The 15,830-nt window shown below is 41.8% G+C and overlaps 1 long non-coding RNA gene across 2 annotated transcripts; it reads left to right on the top strand.

The window, feature by feature from the left end:
* The first annotated feature begins 9,398 nt into the window (after nucleotides 1-9,398).
* LOC137210226 (uncharacterized) lies at nucleotides 9,399-13,187 on the top strand. Of its 2 annotated transcripts, XR_010936382.1 has the most exons (3): nucleotides 9,399-10,033; nucleotides 11,024-11,119; nucleotides 12,291-13,187. It is a non-coding gene; the product is annotated as an uncharacterized lncRNA (long non-coding RNA). The 2 variants fall into 2 exon arrangements; XR_010936381.1 differs by lacking the exon at nucleotides 9,399-10,033 and having other exon boundaries at nucleotides 10,906-11,119.
* The last annotated feature ends 2,643 nt before the right edge of the window (nucleotides 13,188-15,830 follow it).

Here is a 15,830-nt window from a genome sequence, read left to right on the forward strand (position 1 = left end):
ACCATTTTACTGCCATCTTCAAGAAAAGTGATGTAAAAACTATGCGAAGCTACCCCTGTATACAATGTGATCATCCATCACTCATAAATGTGATGCCCTGCTATATAAGTGCACACCTTGTGCAACCTTATGCTCTGATGCGCCCGCCCCTTCCAGCCAGCCCTGGAGCTGCGAGCGTATAAGCCCGCAGCTGTGCCAGAAGCTCCCACATAAACAGGGAAATATTTGAATCCCATAATGAGAAATACCAGAGAGGAGAAAAGGCAGAGAGAAGAAGGGGTGGGGAAGAGAGAAAGGGGCCTGGTTAGAACATGTGAACTCCTGGATCCACATGTGCCTGAAAGATTGCCTCTTTTTTTTCAATTATATAGTATTTTATTTCTGTTGTTTGAAGTCAAAATATCCTCTTGTAACTCACCTATTCTGCTATTCAATACATTGATCAAAAAGGCTGGAACAAGTGAAATAGATATCCTGGTAAGGCAGCATTAGCTAGTTTGGAAAGGGGGAAAGAAGCAAAGCAATAGAAAGGCATCCTTGGGAACACAAATACTGTGATCCTAGTATTTAGGCATCAGTACCTGAGGCTATATTTGATAGAGACTGTATCCTTATTTAGTTTTTAATTTAAGGCTATTTAGTAGGCATTTGGTGCCAAAAAATATATTTGAAGAGCTGTGTTACAAGTAATAACACTTGATTTTCACCTGCCCATGTGAAGATCTATGTTCTCCTCTTCCATTTCCAGGTCACAGCTTGCAATTGCTCAACAAATAGTTCTTGGCTGACTGTTGAATGTTGCCTTATTCTGTGTTCTCTCTTTGCTCTCCTCATTCTCCCCAAACATCTGGCAGCAATCATTATCTTCTTTTTGTTGCAGTCATCTGTGTGCATGTTTTATTTCCCTTGCTAAGCTGGAAGATCCTTGAGGGTAAGGGGCTAGGTATTATAAGGGGCTAGGTATTATTTATCTTTTTACCTCGGACAATGTTCAGAATGGTGTTTTGTACCTAAGAAGCACTCATGTGTTGAATGAATCAGAATTGGTTTGCCATTCCCCACTGCCTTTATCTCACAATAACAGAAACATAAAGTGGGCAGAGCAGAAACGACAGCAAATAAATTGTCCTCTTAGTCGCAGAATGCAGTTTCTAGAACTTAAAGAATAATTAGTTGATTTTGAAATAATTTTGTTTTACAAAAATTTCATAAGATTGAAATACTCTAACCTTAAAGCTCTCGATCAACTCTAAAGGAAGGCTTTAATTGGCTCTTCCTGAGTCAAGTGTTTATTCCTGGGCCGATAACTGGGGCCATTGTCATAATAGAAAGTGTGATTTGTTACCAGAGAAAGAGGAAAGTGACGCTGGGCTTGCAAGATATTTATATCTTCAGCCAGAGTGCATAGGATCTGGAACTTAATTGGTGACGCAGTATTTGTTTGAGATTATGTGAATGAAAAATCTTTGTGTAAGAGTGATTAATCTAAAACTTGGCCAGTCATTGTCCTAGTGTCATATTAAATTGCAGGTGAATCTAGTTTTAGGCACAAAGATCATAAATATAAAATGTGTTTCCAGGCTTGGTTCTGTGTAGTCAGTAATCTATACTCACCCACTCATTAATAAAAATGAAAGTTAAGGACTCAGTCCTATCTTATATGTTTAACATTGTATTTTGCTAACAATCTCAGTTTTCTTTTCTTTGTTCTCCCCTGTCCATCATCTTCTGCAGAAAATGTCTCCACTTTCAATTCCCTGTCTATTTAAATCCAATTTGTAATTTATAAAGTTGTCCTCCTTAAGGGCTGCTGCTTCTGCCACAGTAATGTACTCTGGCCATTATTATACACTTCCATCTTTCATGTAGGTCTCCATCCATAGGTTTTGTTTTCATAGCTTTTTTTGTTTTGGCGGTACGCGGGCCTCTCACTGTTGTGGCCTCGCCCAATGCGGAGCACAGGCTCCGTACGCGCAGGCTCAGCCATGGCTCACGGGCCCAGCCGCTCCGCGGCATGTGGCATCTTCCCGGACTGGGGCACGAACCCGTGTCCCCTGCATCGGCAGGGGGACTTTCAACCACTGTGCCGCCAGGGAAGCCCTATACTTACGATTTTATATTTGCTTATTTACTTTTGTCTCCCCCCTCAGCTCAAGAGAGACTATATTCATCTGTGTTAATCACTGCTGTGTTTCCTGAACATGCCTATAAATCATACTGAAGAATGGTGCCTGAAATTTGGTAAGAGATCAATCAATTTTCTTGGCTGGATGAAGAAATGTGTTCATAAATTAATGAACAGATCTTCGGGGCTTCTGACTTGAGGACTAATGGGAAGAGGATGGCAAATGGTTGGGACAGGGTACTGCAAGAAGTAGTATTTGGAGTACTCTGATAGCTATCCTAACAGATAAGATTGTGTTCATTTAAGTAGTTCTAATGAGAGAGCTGGGAACTAGGGACACACAGCATTAAGGTTTTTATAATGCATTCTGTAGAGTTCTTTTTAAGTCTGTACAAATATCATTGAAAATATATGCATACATATACACCTCTGTTACTTTACTTAGTGCTTTACGAGAGCCCCTCAAGGAAGGGGTAGTAGCAACTCTCAGTATCCTTCCTTTATGATGAGCTTAATTTATTCAAAGTTACATCATAATTTATTTGTAACTGTGAAACTAGACTTAGTTATTGAATAGACCCTCCCTAGAAACGTATGACATTAATAAAACCAACAATACTTTGTTCAGTTTCCAATGATAGACACACTACAGACTCAATTATGGGCCATCCAGTTTAATGAAGGGAAGAAATGATTTAACAAATATAGAGCAAACAGAATATGAAGTTTTATCCTCCATTAATATTAGTAACAGATAGTGTGGGCTCCAATGCCTTCAAGATAGCTTGAGACCATCATCTCTGTGTCATGGGCAGGGGGATGTTCAGCCAGGATATCTTTCACTGTCACTGAGAAAAATTTCCATAAGATATAATGATACCTACTGAAACTGATATGGGGCATTTGGGTAATAAGGAATCCATTAGCATATTTTTCCGGAAGCCTTGACTACAAAATGAAGACAGTAGATTTGGACACTTTCAGCCATGAAGAAGTTGTTTGGATATTCATCTTTATGCCTAATGAAATAAGCTTATTTCATCTCTGCAGCTTCCCATATACCATTTTCCCATTTCTGTTTTATGTTTGGAAAGACTTTTAGAAATTGAAAGTCAAGTTAAAAAGTGAGTGACAACTTAAATGATATATGGAATATTTTGCTGACTTACAAGAGCATGCAGAATTAAATATGACCCAGTTCAAATGTTTATTTTAACGTGTATGTTGAGGTGGCGTTTTCAAGGTGCCAGAAAATGAGAATTCACCTTCCAGTGTGTGTTACCAGTTCTGTTCATTGCACAGAATCATCTTCATAAAACATAGTATTTTCTATGTACCTGGTATATATCTCAATTAGTTTGAAGAATTTCTCAGATACCTCTTAATATGTAGTGCTCCAATTCCAATCTTGCCATGTCCTGTACCAGTGACACAGCACACAGGAGTTTTATTTCTCTTTATTTCTCTGGGTTGTTCAGAACCCAATGAAAGAACAATGGAATGGGATCCAAGAGATCAGGGTTCTTGTCCCAGATTTACCATAAAATAATTGTGTCCTCTTGGGAAAATTATAGTCATTCTAGGTCCCTTTTCTTTACTTTGACAGAGCTGCACTAGATGACCCCAAATAATATAGCACCCTTTCAGTAGTAGCTTAGATGTTATTGGTATTCTGAAACAAATGAAGACAATGACACATGGAGCTGTGCAACATCTCTGTAACTCTGTTGTCTTAGAGTTGCCTCCATTTTACAGATGATAAGGTGACTGTGCATAGAAGTAGATGTTTGGAACCAGCGGTTCCAAAGTAAGTGGAGGTAAACTGCAAATTTCCTTCCTTCCTGAAGCTCACTTAGCCAAAACATAGGCTTCTGAATATTAAGCTGTAAAGCATATTATCAGTACATTTTAAAAGAAGCTATTCTTCTAGGATTTCCAATTAATAGCAGGAGGTATTGAAATTCTTAAAAGATCATCTAATTTTGTGAGATTTACAGTTCTATTTTCCTGTCAGGCACGTTGTATTAGTGCCAGACAATCATCTGAGCTTCTGGATGCTTCTCTGAACCTCTTGAAGTTTTCTTCTTGCTATCTGAAATTCATGCCAGATAAGCCTTTTTCTAGAGTGTATGTACAGACTTGTGTATTTTTATATAGGAAAGTGATGCAGTGAGTCAAGTCAGGGGTTAAGCCCTCATTCTCAGAGTGGTATTGAGCTCCTGGTGAAATATAATCATCATTTCCTCAGAATCGAAAAGCAGTTATCTCAGGTGCATAATCCCATTAACTATTTATACATTTACGTATGATACATGGATTTATTGTACCTACGAGTTGTGTTCTCTTTGGGAAGTACAAAGCTCTTAGAGACATAGGTTGTTCATTTTTTGCTTTCCCACAAATACTGTGACCCTTTGAGCAGGAAGGTCTATATTTTACTAACATCTAGAACCAGCAGTTAACACGGTGTCTAAGATGTAGTCAATAAATATGAAATAGATAAATGAACACATTTTTATGTAAGGGCCAGGACATGGACAAATAGAAATTTTTCATTTTCAGTCACAAAGCAACAACAGACATAAAAATGATACAGACAACAAGTGCTATGGTCATTCAAAGAAGGCATAGAATAGATAGAAGGATATCCTCTATGGCACAGGGAACTATACTCAATATTTTATAATAACATCTGTATGGGGCACCTGCTCCACACCAGGCCCTATGACAGGTGCTTACATACTTTCCCTCTCCCCCATCCTATGGGGAAAGTGCCTCTGCTATAGATTTAACATTTGCCTCCCCCAAAATTCATATGTTGAAATCCTAACCCCCAAAGTGATGGTATCAGGAGGTGTGGCATTTGGGAGGTGATAAGGTCATGAGGGTAGAGCCCTCATGAACAAAATTAGTGCCCTCATAAAAGAGACCCCGCAGAGGTCCCTCGACCTTTCTGCCATGGGAGGTTACAGAGAAAACACGCCAACTGTGACCCAGGAAGAGGATACTCACCGGACTGTGAATCTGCTCGCACCCTGATCTTAGACTTCCAACCTCCAGAACTATGAGAAATAAATTTCTGTTGTTCATAAGCTACCCAGGCTCTGGTATTTTGTTATAGCAGCCCAAATGGATTACGATCACCTCTGTCCTTAGGTTTCAGACCCAGAAACTCAACTTTGTAGAGGTTACGAGAACCCTAAAGCCACTCAACCAGGCAGAGGCAGATTTGAAATTGAAGTCTCCAATTCCACATGTAAGTCTATCAGACCCTGTCTCCAGACATGATGTCATGAACAAGAGCTAATGCAACAAAGAGTTTACATGCAGCAAAACAATTAGCAAACAAAGTAAGAATATAGTAGACCGACGGTTTTGGTCACCCAATAGCCATTCACCACTCTTCCAGTTGAACAGAAGCCATGCCCCGTGGGCACATTCAGCCCTGCTGTTTTCACTTCCCAGATTTGAGGGGTAGGAAATTATTATCCCTCCTGGCCATCAGCACCCTGACCTCTACCACCTACCGGGCCAGCTTCAAGAACAGCTGGATCCACCTGTTCAAATGAAACAGGTCTGCTCTCTGTGGTGTTGGCTTCTAGTTCAAGCAGCTCTCCCCACATGATAGCAAAGCTGGCTCCCAGCGGTTGCAAGCATGAATCCTACAAGCCTAGCAGTCCCAAAAGATACCTTTTAAGTATTTTTCCCCAAAGCTCCAGTTAAAAGTCCTAGGCTGATTCCAATTTGACCTGCTCTGGACAAACATTTTCTTTACAACCAAGAAGGCTGCCAGACAAAATACAGGATGCCCGCCTCGTTAAAGCTGAACTTCAGATAAACAGTAATTTTTTTAGTAGAAGTATGTTGCATGCAATGTTGAAGACACCCTAAAAAGTCGTGGTTTTCATCTGCGGTTCAGCTTTAGCTGGGCGCCCCGTGTGGGCTTTGCCGGCTGTGGTGGGCACCGAGCGGGGTCGGCGGGGATGGGGGGCGGGGGGGACTGTGGCCCGAGCCGGGTTGCACACCCAGCCCACAGCGTGCAGGGAGAGAGGGGCAGCCTCGTCTCCGCTGCAGGAGTTGAGACGGGGAGAAGGGGAGCGCCCCAAAAGGAAACCAGCTGCCCCTCCCAGGAGAGAGGAGATGGCTGTTCAGCAGCCAGAAACAGCAGAGGAGCCAGAGCACAGAAGCGGCGGCCTCTGAGGACGCGGCGCACATATTTCTGGTGGGGAGGGGCACGCGGGCCGGTCCGTGGGAAAGACGAGAGCCCGCGTCGGGCCCTCCGCCTCCCGAGCCTGTGCGTTTCCCTAAAAGAGCAGCAGCTGTGCAGACTGACTGTTCACAGTTGTGATAAATCGCCTCAGGAAAGCACTTCGATTAAAGTCACATCTAACTAGAACGCAAGAAGTCATCCCTGAACAAATCAATTGCGAGAGGGGCAGCTCTGGGCGCGCACCCACCCCGCTGCTGTTTTGCTTTCCCCGCAGGACGAGGGCCGCTCACTGGGTCGCGGGGACAGCGCGCTGTCTCAGCTGGGGAAGAGGCGCTTGCTCAGGACACATGCAAAACCCAAGGTGTGAAAGGAGGCCTTTATTCCATTCCTTTGGGGGATTTCTTAATGACGTAAAGCCCAACTTGGTTTCAGATCTGCCTGTCGTTTCCGTGACAGAACCTTCCTGGGGGGGGGGGGCACCAGCAGCGGGGTGGCCAGGCGCCACAGGGCTGTGCTCTCCTTCCCAAGCCAGTTCATCTCCATCTGTAGCATTTTCAGAGAAACTCTCGGATAGGTTTTCTCCAACAGGTTCTTTTTCCTTCACTTTATAAAGTCATTCTCCTGCACAAAATGAACGGCCTGAAGACATCACTGAGCCTCTTTTTCTCCCAGGGTCAGGACCAGCACGGCCCCCAGACCACAGGGGCGCAGGACCTCACAATGGGCTTCAGGCCTTCCCTCCCCTCCCGCCCCTCCCACCCCGCCCTACCCGTCCCCTCTTCCCCTGCAGAAATCACATCCCTTTCTCCAGACTCCCCACTTCAGCTTGACTTCCAGCAGATCTTTACCCTGCCAGTTAGTAATTCAGGACTAATTAGGTGATTGCTTTCATTTATGGTAGCAGTTGTGGTGGGGTGGATGAAATGGCTTTGCCCCTATTCTTGTTGGAAAAATAAATTACACCCACTGTCACTTGAGATCTTATTTTCCCCCCAATCAAGCAAATTAGCAGCGTGGTTCATTTTCCCAGCATTCCCTCCTGAACAGACGGCAGTGCCCTGGAACGTGGCTTAGAGCTGTGTGGTCAGTGCAATTGTTTGGGGCTGTTTGTGCCGACAATGAGAGGAGACGCCTGTCTCCGGAAAGAAAAGTGGCCCTTGTCTTGCTTAGACCAACGAGCTGCCCGGAGCGCTGCCCGCCTGGCTTCTGAGGAAGATGTACACCGCCATCTAGTGGATATGGGGGCTCACTGCAGTGTGCTCGTTCTCCCGCCTTTCCTTCTGGCCGGTAAGAACAAGCAATACTGCTTCTTGTAAGTTCCTAAAAATAGGGGAGGCCTTATATCACCAGGAGTGAAATGTTTGCCTCAATGTCTGTAATGAAAGTGCAACCCCATGCTTGCACAACGTCTGTCTTGTCAGTAGCCCTCTTTCATCCCGATGTTTAGGTCCAAGACAGGATCGTCATTGTCTGAGCAATGGGTATCTCTCCGAAGCTGGGTAGTTCTCCCCCGTCCCAAGTAGTGTGGGAGGAGACAGTCAGCACCTTCACAGACGCCTTCATCTCTGCAGCCTCGCCATCACTCCTCATCTCGCCCACAGCAAGCCCGATTCCAAAGTGCACAGGGTAGAGGCGTTCGAAAGTTGGCTTGTTCAACCAGGGGCATTGCCACTTCCCAGAGGGAGCCAGAAACACACCCACATCCTAAGACTCTTTTCAGTCTTGGCGTTGAGCGGGTTCCCACTCTGTCCCCTGACTACACACAAGTCAGTGTCTTTTTCCTTTCCGCTCATTCTACCTACATGAAGAGCACGTTGATCTCCCCAGTTTTAACACAGGAACCATGATTTTCTTGGGTTTTGTGTATGGGGGGGGGGAGAGAATGGGAGAGAGAGCAAGTACATCCCAATATGGAAGGGCTTGGGGCCGTGGTTCTCCACCAGGGGCAATTTTGCACCCAGGAGACATTTGAAAGTGTCTTGGGACACTTTGGATGGTCACAGCTTACGCGAGGCTAAAAGTCCTTCCATCACAGGACAGGCCCACAGCAAAGAAGCATCCAACCCCACGCAGCAGTCGTGCTGAGGCTGAGAAAGCCTGGTTTAGGCTCGCAGATATCGCCCTCCAGCAAGCCGGTTGGAACACTGATTGTCCTCAAATGGGCCACACTGCAGAGGCTGTGGATAGATAATGCATCCTCTCCCAAGTCAGTACTGACCGCCGTTTTTCTTCTTTTAGACTCTTCCATTTTAAACATAATTTAGCTGTCTCTTTTTTTTCCCTCTGCTCTGCTGAGAAGAGAAAGGATTGGAAAGGGGGAGGGGAAGGTGACAGAAAAGGAGGATTAGAGGCCTGACCTGTTTCTCCTGGAGAAGCTGGGCACATTCCTCTCTCACACGTGCTTTGTGACCCAGCAGGGTACAATTAAAAGCACAATAATTTGCTTGTTATTCAAGTCAGGCATTAGTCCGGGTAATGGCTGCTTGGTGTAGACATGGATTTCCTTGTTCGGAGCTAAGCACAGGACTAGCTGAATTCTCCATGGAGAAATCTTGATTTGTTCAGGTCTTTCATGTTTTCTACAGAGAAGGGATTATGTCTTCCTAAAGAGGGGCGTAGCTTAAAAAGCTACAAAGTGTAAGAAAAGGATTTAGGGCAGAGGGGCCTGTGGTTACGTAGCTCAGGGGTACAGGGAATTTCAGAGCCAAGGATTATTTAAAGCCGTAGAGTTAAAAAAATAATTGCTTTAGGGACTTCCCTGGTGGTGCAGTGGTTAAGAATCTTCCTGCCAGTGCAGGGAACACAGGTTCGAGCCCTGGTGGGAAGATCCCACATGCCATGGAGCAACTAAGCCCGTGAGGATAGGTGCCAACTGGCACTCACCAGCCCGAGAGGTTTGTCTGCTCAGCCGCGGGGGCGGGCGGGGCTGCAAGCTGAGGATCGGGCTTTAGTCGGAGCGCAGGGAGAGGACTAGGGTTGGTGGCGTGAACATAGCCTGAAGGGGTTAGTGCACCACGGCTAGCGGGGGGGGGGGGGGGGGGGAATGGGAGTCCAGGAAAAGATCTGGAGCTCCCGAAGAGGCAAGAGACTTTTACTTCCCTCTTTCTTTCCTGCTGCGCGAGGAGAGGGGATTAAGAGCGCTGCTTAAAGGAGCTCCAGAGACGGGCGCGAGTCGTGGCTAAAAGCGCGGACCCCAGAGACGGGCATGAGACGCTAAGGCTGCTGCTGCCGCCACCAAGAAGCCTGTGTGCGAGCACAGGTCACTATCCACACCCCGCCTACGGGGAGCCTGTGCAGCCCGCCACTGCCAGGTTCCCGGGATCCAGGAACAACTTCCCCGGGAGAATGCATGGTGAGCCTCAGGCTGGTGCAAAGTCACGCTGGCCTCTGGTGGCGCAGGCTCGCCCCGCACTCCGTGCCCCTCCCTCCCCCCGGCCTGAGTGAACCAGAGCCCCCGAATCAGCGGCTTCTTTAACCCCATCTTGTCTGAGTGAAAAACAGACGCCCTCCAGCGACCTACACGCAGAGGCGGGGCCAAATCCAAACCTGAGCCCCTGGGAGCTGTGAAAACAAAGAAGAGAAAGGGATATCTCTCCCAGCAGCCTCAGAAGCAGCGTATTAAAGCTCCACAATCAACTTGATGTACCCTGCATCTGTGGAATACATGAATAGACAACGAATCATCCCAAATTGAGGAGGTGGACTTTGAGAGCAAGATTTATCATTTTTTCCCCTTTACCTCTTTTTCTGAGCGTGTATGTGTATGCTTCTCTGTGAGATTTTGCCTGTATAGCTTTGCTTCCACCATTTGTCCTAGGGTTCTATCCGTGTTTTTTTAAAAAAATTTTTTCTTAATAATTATTTTTATTTTAATAACTTTATTTTATATTACTTTATCTTCTTTCTTTCTTTCTTTCTTTCTTTCTTTCTTTCTTTCTTTCTTTCTTTCTTTCTTTCTTTCCTTCCTTCCTTCTTTCCTTCCCTCATTTAGACAAAGAATCATCCCAAATTGAGGAAGTGGACTTTGAGAGCAAGATTTATGATTTTTTCCCCTCTTCCTCTTTTTGTGAGTTTGTAAGTGTATGCTTCTGTATGAGATTTTGTCTGTATAGCTTTGCTTCCACCATTTATCCAAAGGTTCTATCTGTTCGTTTTTTCTCTTAATTTTTTTCTTAATAAGTATTTTTTAATTTAATAACTTTATTTTACTTTATTGTCTTTCTTTCTTTCCTTTTTCCTTCCTTCCCTCCTCCCTTCCTTCCTTCCTTCCTTCCTCCCACCGTCCCTCCCTCCCTCCATTCTTTCTTTCTTTCTTTCTTTCTTTCCTTCTTTTCTTCTTTCTTTCTTCCTTCCTTAAATTAAATTCAATATAAATATTTAAATTTAAGGTAAAATTAAATTATAATTTGAAATTATATGTGGAGTTTTATTTCCTAAAGAATATTTTGGAAATTTCAACTCCTATTTTAACTTATATTTTCAGAGAAGGTATTTGGTCCAAATGAAGAATATCTTCAATTATAGTTCTTCTATTGCAAGCAAAAAAGGAGTTACACTTCTTGTCATGAAATACGGTTGTTTGACAACAGAAGGATAAATATTTTATATTTTTAGAAACAACAGTCAGGCTACTGATATTCTTAATGAGTTTTAATAAATCTGAATGCTTCTTATCATCTACTCTTTAGCTGGTACCTGAGGAGTTGTATACCTCCGGGAAGATATGTGCTCCAGACCCGTAAATATGCAGTTCACAGAGCCCACCACCAGAGGACAATAATGAAGTAAAATCTTGAAACCATGTAGTGAAAATAGTGGGAGTTTAAATAAAAGCAACATTTCACAGTATGCTTTTCTGACCAATGTTATATCTAATAACCTAATGGATTATATGTACACGGATTCTGAAAAGTCAGCAGCACACTTCACTGGTCAATTTCTATGATAAGGGGAACGGAATTTGAGTGTAGAAAAACAGTATACTTACATCTTAAAATTCCACCCCTACAGAATCTACCCACTATTGAAAACTGGTAAGAATAATAGCTTTCTGTGTCTCAGTGACCAGTTAACATTTTCAAGAGTAGAATTTATCTTCCTATGATGCTCAAATACACAGGAAAAATGCATATCTAGGACAATGGATAAACTCTATTTGACATGAGAAAATAGTTATTCAAATGGAAAAAGTATAAGATCTACAAGGCACAGTTTTATATGCATTAGTGTGGATATATACATAAAGAAGCTCTAAGAAACATAGAAATCACTTCCAGGAAGCAATTTTAGGTAGAAGAGAATTAACATGGATGAGGAAGAAAAGAGAGTTGGTTTTAAAATAGTTTCATTGACTTGTTTTTTTTGTTTGTTTATTTATTTGTTTTATTTATTTGGTCTTTGGAATATAAGAAAACAGTGGCTTTCAGATCAGTATCCCAGTGGAACAAAGGGACTGAGGTCTATCCTGGAGCCCAGCCATTGTTTGACTATCTTGTAATAATACTGGTGAAATACAACCAAACCATTTGAAATATAAGCATCCTCTCTGACAATAAACTTAAGACACCAACATTATATATTAAAGAAAGTAAAGAGAGAATACTGTTTTCTTTAGAGAGAAAATACAGATCCTGGACCAAATCAATAATGTCAGCAAACCTCATGGGTATAAAATATTCTGCTGTCATTTAGAACATGCCTCTAGAGGAGGGAAACTGGGTGATAATTTCCCCAGATTTTATATTTAATTCAAATATTTTAGATAAGAGGCATCTCTAGTAAAACATTGTATTATTGATTCTTTCCAATATGATAGCTCAGAGGAGTTCCTCTTTCCTTCTCAAATACATATGGGGAAATGGAGGTGGGTGTGGGTTATAGGAAGCATCTAAATAGAGCATAAGAATCAACAGTTTGTTTTTTAAAAATAGAAATTTCTATTCAAATTGTTTCCAGAGACAGAAACACACAGAGACAATTCCATGTGACAACAGTGAAAGAGACCAGAGTGATGCAGCTGCAAATCAAACAACTGCCAACACCAGTGATTGATGGCCACCACCAGAATCTGGTTAAGACAAAGAAGGATCCTCCCCTTGAGGCGTCAGAAAGAACATGGCCCTCTCAACACTTTGAGTTTGAACTTCTGGCCTCTAGAGCTGTGATAAAATAAATTTCTGTTCTTTTAAGCTAACAAGTTTGTGGTATCTTGTTATGGTAGCCCTAGAGATGACAGTATTTGATTCCTGAGCTGGCAACTGTATTTTGACTATGTAATGACTATTCCAAGAAAATCAACAGACACAAAGATAAAGGCAAAACTGAGACTAAGCCCAGTTCTTTTTATTCCCAGAATAATAAATGATTTTTTAATTAATTTAGATCTCTTTGTCTAACCCCTCTGCTTTTCAGAAGAGTATGTGGGACCAATCAAGTATTCATATGTTATACTTTCATTTTAATTCATCTCAAATTATTTCTAATTCCCCTTATGAGTTCTTACTTGACCCATGAATTATTTAGGAATATATTCTTTAATTTCCATTTGTGATTTTCAACAAATTTCTTTCTGTTAACGATTTCTTATTGCATTCTGTTGTCATCTGAGAGCACTCTTTGTATTGTTTATGTCCTTTAAAATGTACTGAAATTTGTTTTATGGCCTAGCATATAGTATATCCATGTGCATTTGAAAAGAATGTATATTCTGATGCTGTTGGGTGGAATGTTTTATAGATGGCTGTTACGTCTACTTGATTGATAATGCTGTTCAAGGTTTTTATTTTCTTGTTGATTTTCTGTTGTTCTGCTACTGAAAGAAGGGTATTAAAGTATCCAACTATTATTGTAGAACTGTCTGTTTCTCTTTTCTGTTGTGCCGATTTTGCTTCATTGTATTTTGAAGTCCTGTTGTTAGGTGCATATAAGTTTATAATTATTATGCATTCTAGATGGAATAATCATTTTATCATTTTAAAATGTCTTTGTCGCTAGTAAAAATTTTCGTCTTAAAATGTAATTTTTTTCTGATATTTTCTTAGCCACTCCAGTTTTGTTGTTGTTGTTTTGTTTTTACTGTTATGGTATATCTATTCCAACCCTTTTACACTTCACCTATATATTTTCTTGTGTTTTTTTTTTGTAACATCTTTATTGGGGTATAATTGCTTTACAAAGGTGTGTGAGTTTCCGCTTTATAACAAAGTGAATCAGTTACACACATACATATGTTCCCATATCTCTTCCCGCTTGCGTCTCCCTCCCTCCCACCCTCCCTATCCCACCCCTCCAGGCGGTCACAAAACACCAAGCTGATATCCCTGTGCTATGCGGCTGCTTCCCACTAGCTATCTACCTTACGTTTGCTAGTGTATATATGTCTATGCCTCTCTCCCGCTTTGCCACAAATCACCCTTCCCCCTCCCCATAACCTCAAGTCTGTTCTCTAGGAGGTCTGCGTCTTTATTCCTGCTTTACCCCTAAGTTCTTCATGACATTTTTTTTCTTAAATTCCATATATATGTGTTAGCATACGGTATTTGTCTTTTTCTTTCTGACTTACTTCACTCTGTATGACAGACTCTAGGTCTATCCACCTCATTACAAATAGCTCAATTTCGTTTCTTTTTATGGCTGAGTAATATTCCATTGTATATATGTGCCACATCTTCTTTATCCATTCATCCGGATGATGGGCACTTAGGTTGTTTCCATCTCCGGGCTATTGTAAATAGAGCTGCAATGAACATTTTGGTACATGATTCTTTTTGAATTTTGGTTTTCTCAGGGTATATGCCCAGTAGTGGGATTGCTGGGTCATATGGTAGTTCTATTTGTAGTTTTTTAAGGAACCTCCATACTGTTCTCCATAGTGGCTGAACCAATTCACATTCCCACCAGCAGTGCAAGAGTGTTCCGTTTTCTCCACACCCTCTCCAGCATTTATGGTTTCTAGATTTTTGATGATGGCCATTCTGACTGGTGTGAGATGATATCTCATTGTAGTTTTGATTTGCATTTCTCTAATGATTAGTGATGTTGAACATCCTTTCATGGGTTTGTTGTCAATCTGTATATTTTCTTTGGAGAAATGTCTATTTAGGTCTTCTGCCCATTTTTGGATTGGCTTGTTTTCTTTTTTTGTTATTGAGCTGCATGTGCTGCTTGTAAATTTTGGAAATTAATCCTTTGTCAGTTGCTTCATTTGCAAGTATTTTCTCCCATTCTGAGGGTTGTCTTTTGGTCTTGTTTATGGTTTCCTTTGCTGTGCAAAAGCTTTGAAGTTTCATTAGGTCCCATTTGTTTATTTTTGTTTTTATTTCCATTTCTCTAGGAGGTGGGTCAAAAAGGATCTTGCTGTGATTTATGTCATAGAGTGTTCTGCCTATGTTTTCCTCTAAGAGTTTCATAGTTTCTGGGCTTACACGTAGGTCTTTAATCCATTTTGAGCTTATTTTTGTATATGGTGTTAGGGAGTGATCTAATCTCATACTTTTACATGTACCTGTCCAGTTTTCCCAGCACCACTTACTGAAGAGGCTGTCCTTTCTCCACTGTACATTCCTGCCTCCTTTATCAAAGATAAGGTGACCATATGTGCGTGGGTTTATCTCTGGGCTTTCTATCCTGTTCCATTCATCTATCTTTCTGTTTTTGTGCCAGTACCATACTGTCTTGATTACTGTAGCTGTGTAGTATAGTCTGAAGTCAGGGAGCCTGATTCCTCCAGCTCCGTGTTTCGTTCTCAATATTGCTTTGGGTATTCGGGGTCTTTTGTGTTTCCATACAAATTGCAAAATTTTTTGTTCTAGTTCTGTGAAAAATGCCAGTGGTAGTTTGATAGGGATTGCAGTGAATCAGTAGATTGCATAGGGTAGTAGAATCATTTTCACAATGTTGATTCTTCCAATCCAAGAACATGGTATATCTCTCCATCTATTTGTATCATCTCTAATTTCTTTCATCAGTGTCTTATAATTTTCTGCATACAGGTCTTTTGTCTCCTTAGGTAGGTTTCTTCCTAGATATTTTATTCTTTTTGTTGCAATGGTAAATGGGAGTGTTTTCTTGATTTCACTTTCAGATTTTTCATCACTAGTGTATAGGAATGCAAGAGATTTCTGTGCATTAATTTTGTATCCTGTAACTTTACCAAATTCATTGATTAGTTCTAGTAGTTTCCTGGTAGCATCTTTAGGATTCTCTATGTATAGTATCATGTCCTCTGCAAACAGTGACAGCTTTACTTCTTCTTTTCCGATTTGGATTCCTTTTATTTCCTTTTCTTCTCTGATTGCTGTGGTTAAAACTTCCATAACTATATTGAGTAAGAGTGGTGACAGTGCGCAACCTTGTCTTGTTCCTGATCTTAGTGGAAACGGTTTCAATTTTTCACCATTGAGGATGATGTTGGCTGTGGGTTTGTCATATATGGCCTTTATTATGTTGAGGAAAGTTCCCTCTATGCCTACTTTCTGCAGGGTTTTTATCATAAAT

Source organism: Pseudorca crassidens, chromosome 17, assembly GCF_039906515.1.
Source record: "Pseudorca crassidens isolate mPseCra1 chromosome 17, mPseCra1.hap1, whole genome shotgun sequence".
NCBI classification, from domain to species: domain Eukaryota; kingdom Metazoa; phylum Chordata; class Mammalia; order Artiodactyla; family Delphinidae; genus Pseudorca; species Pseudorca crassidens.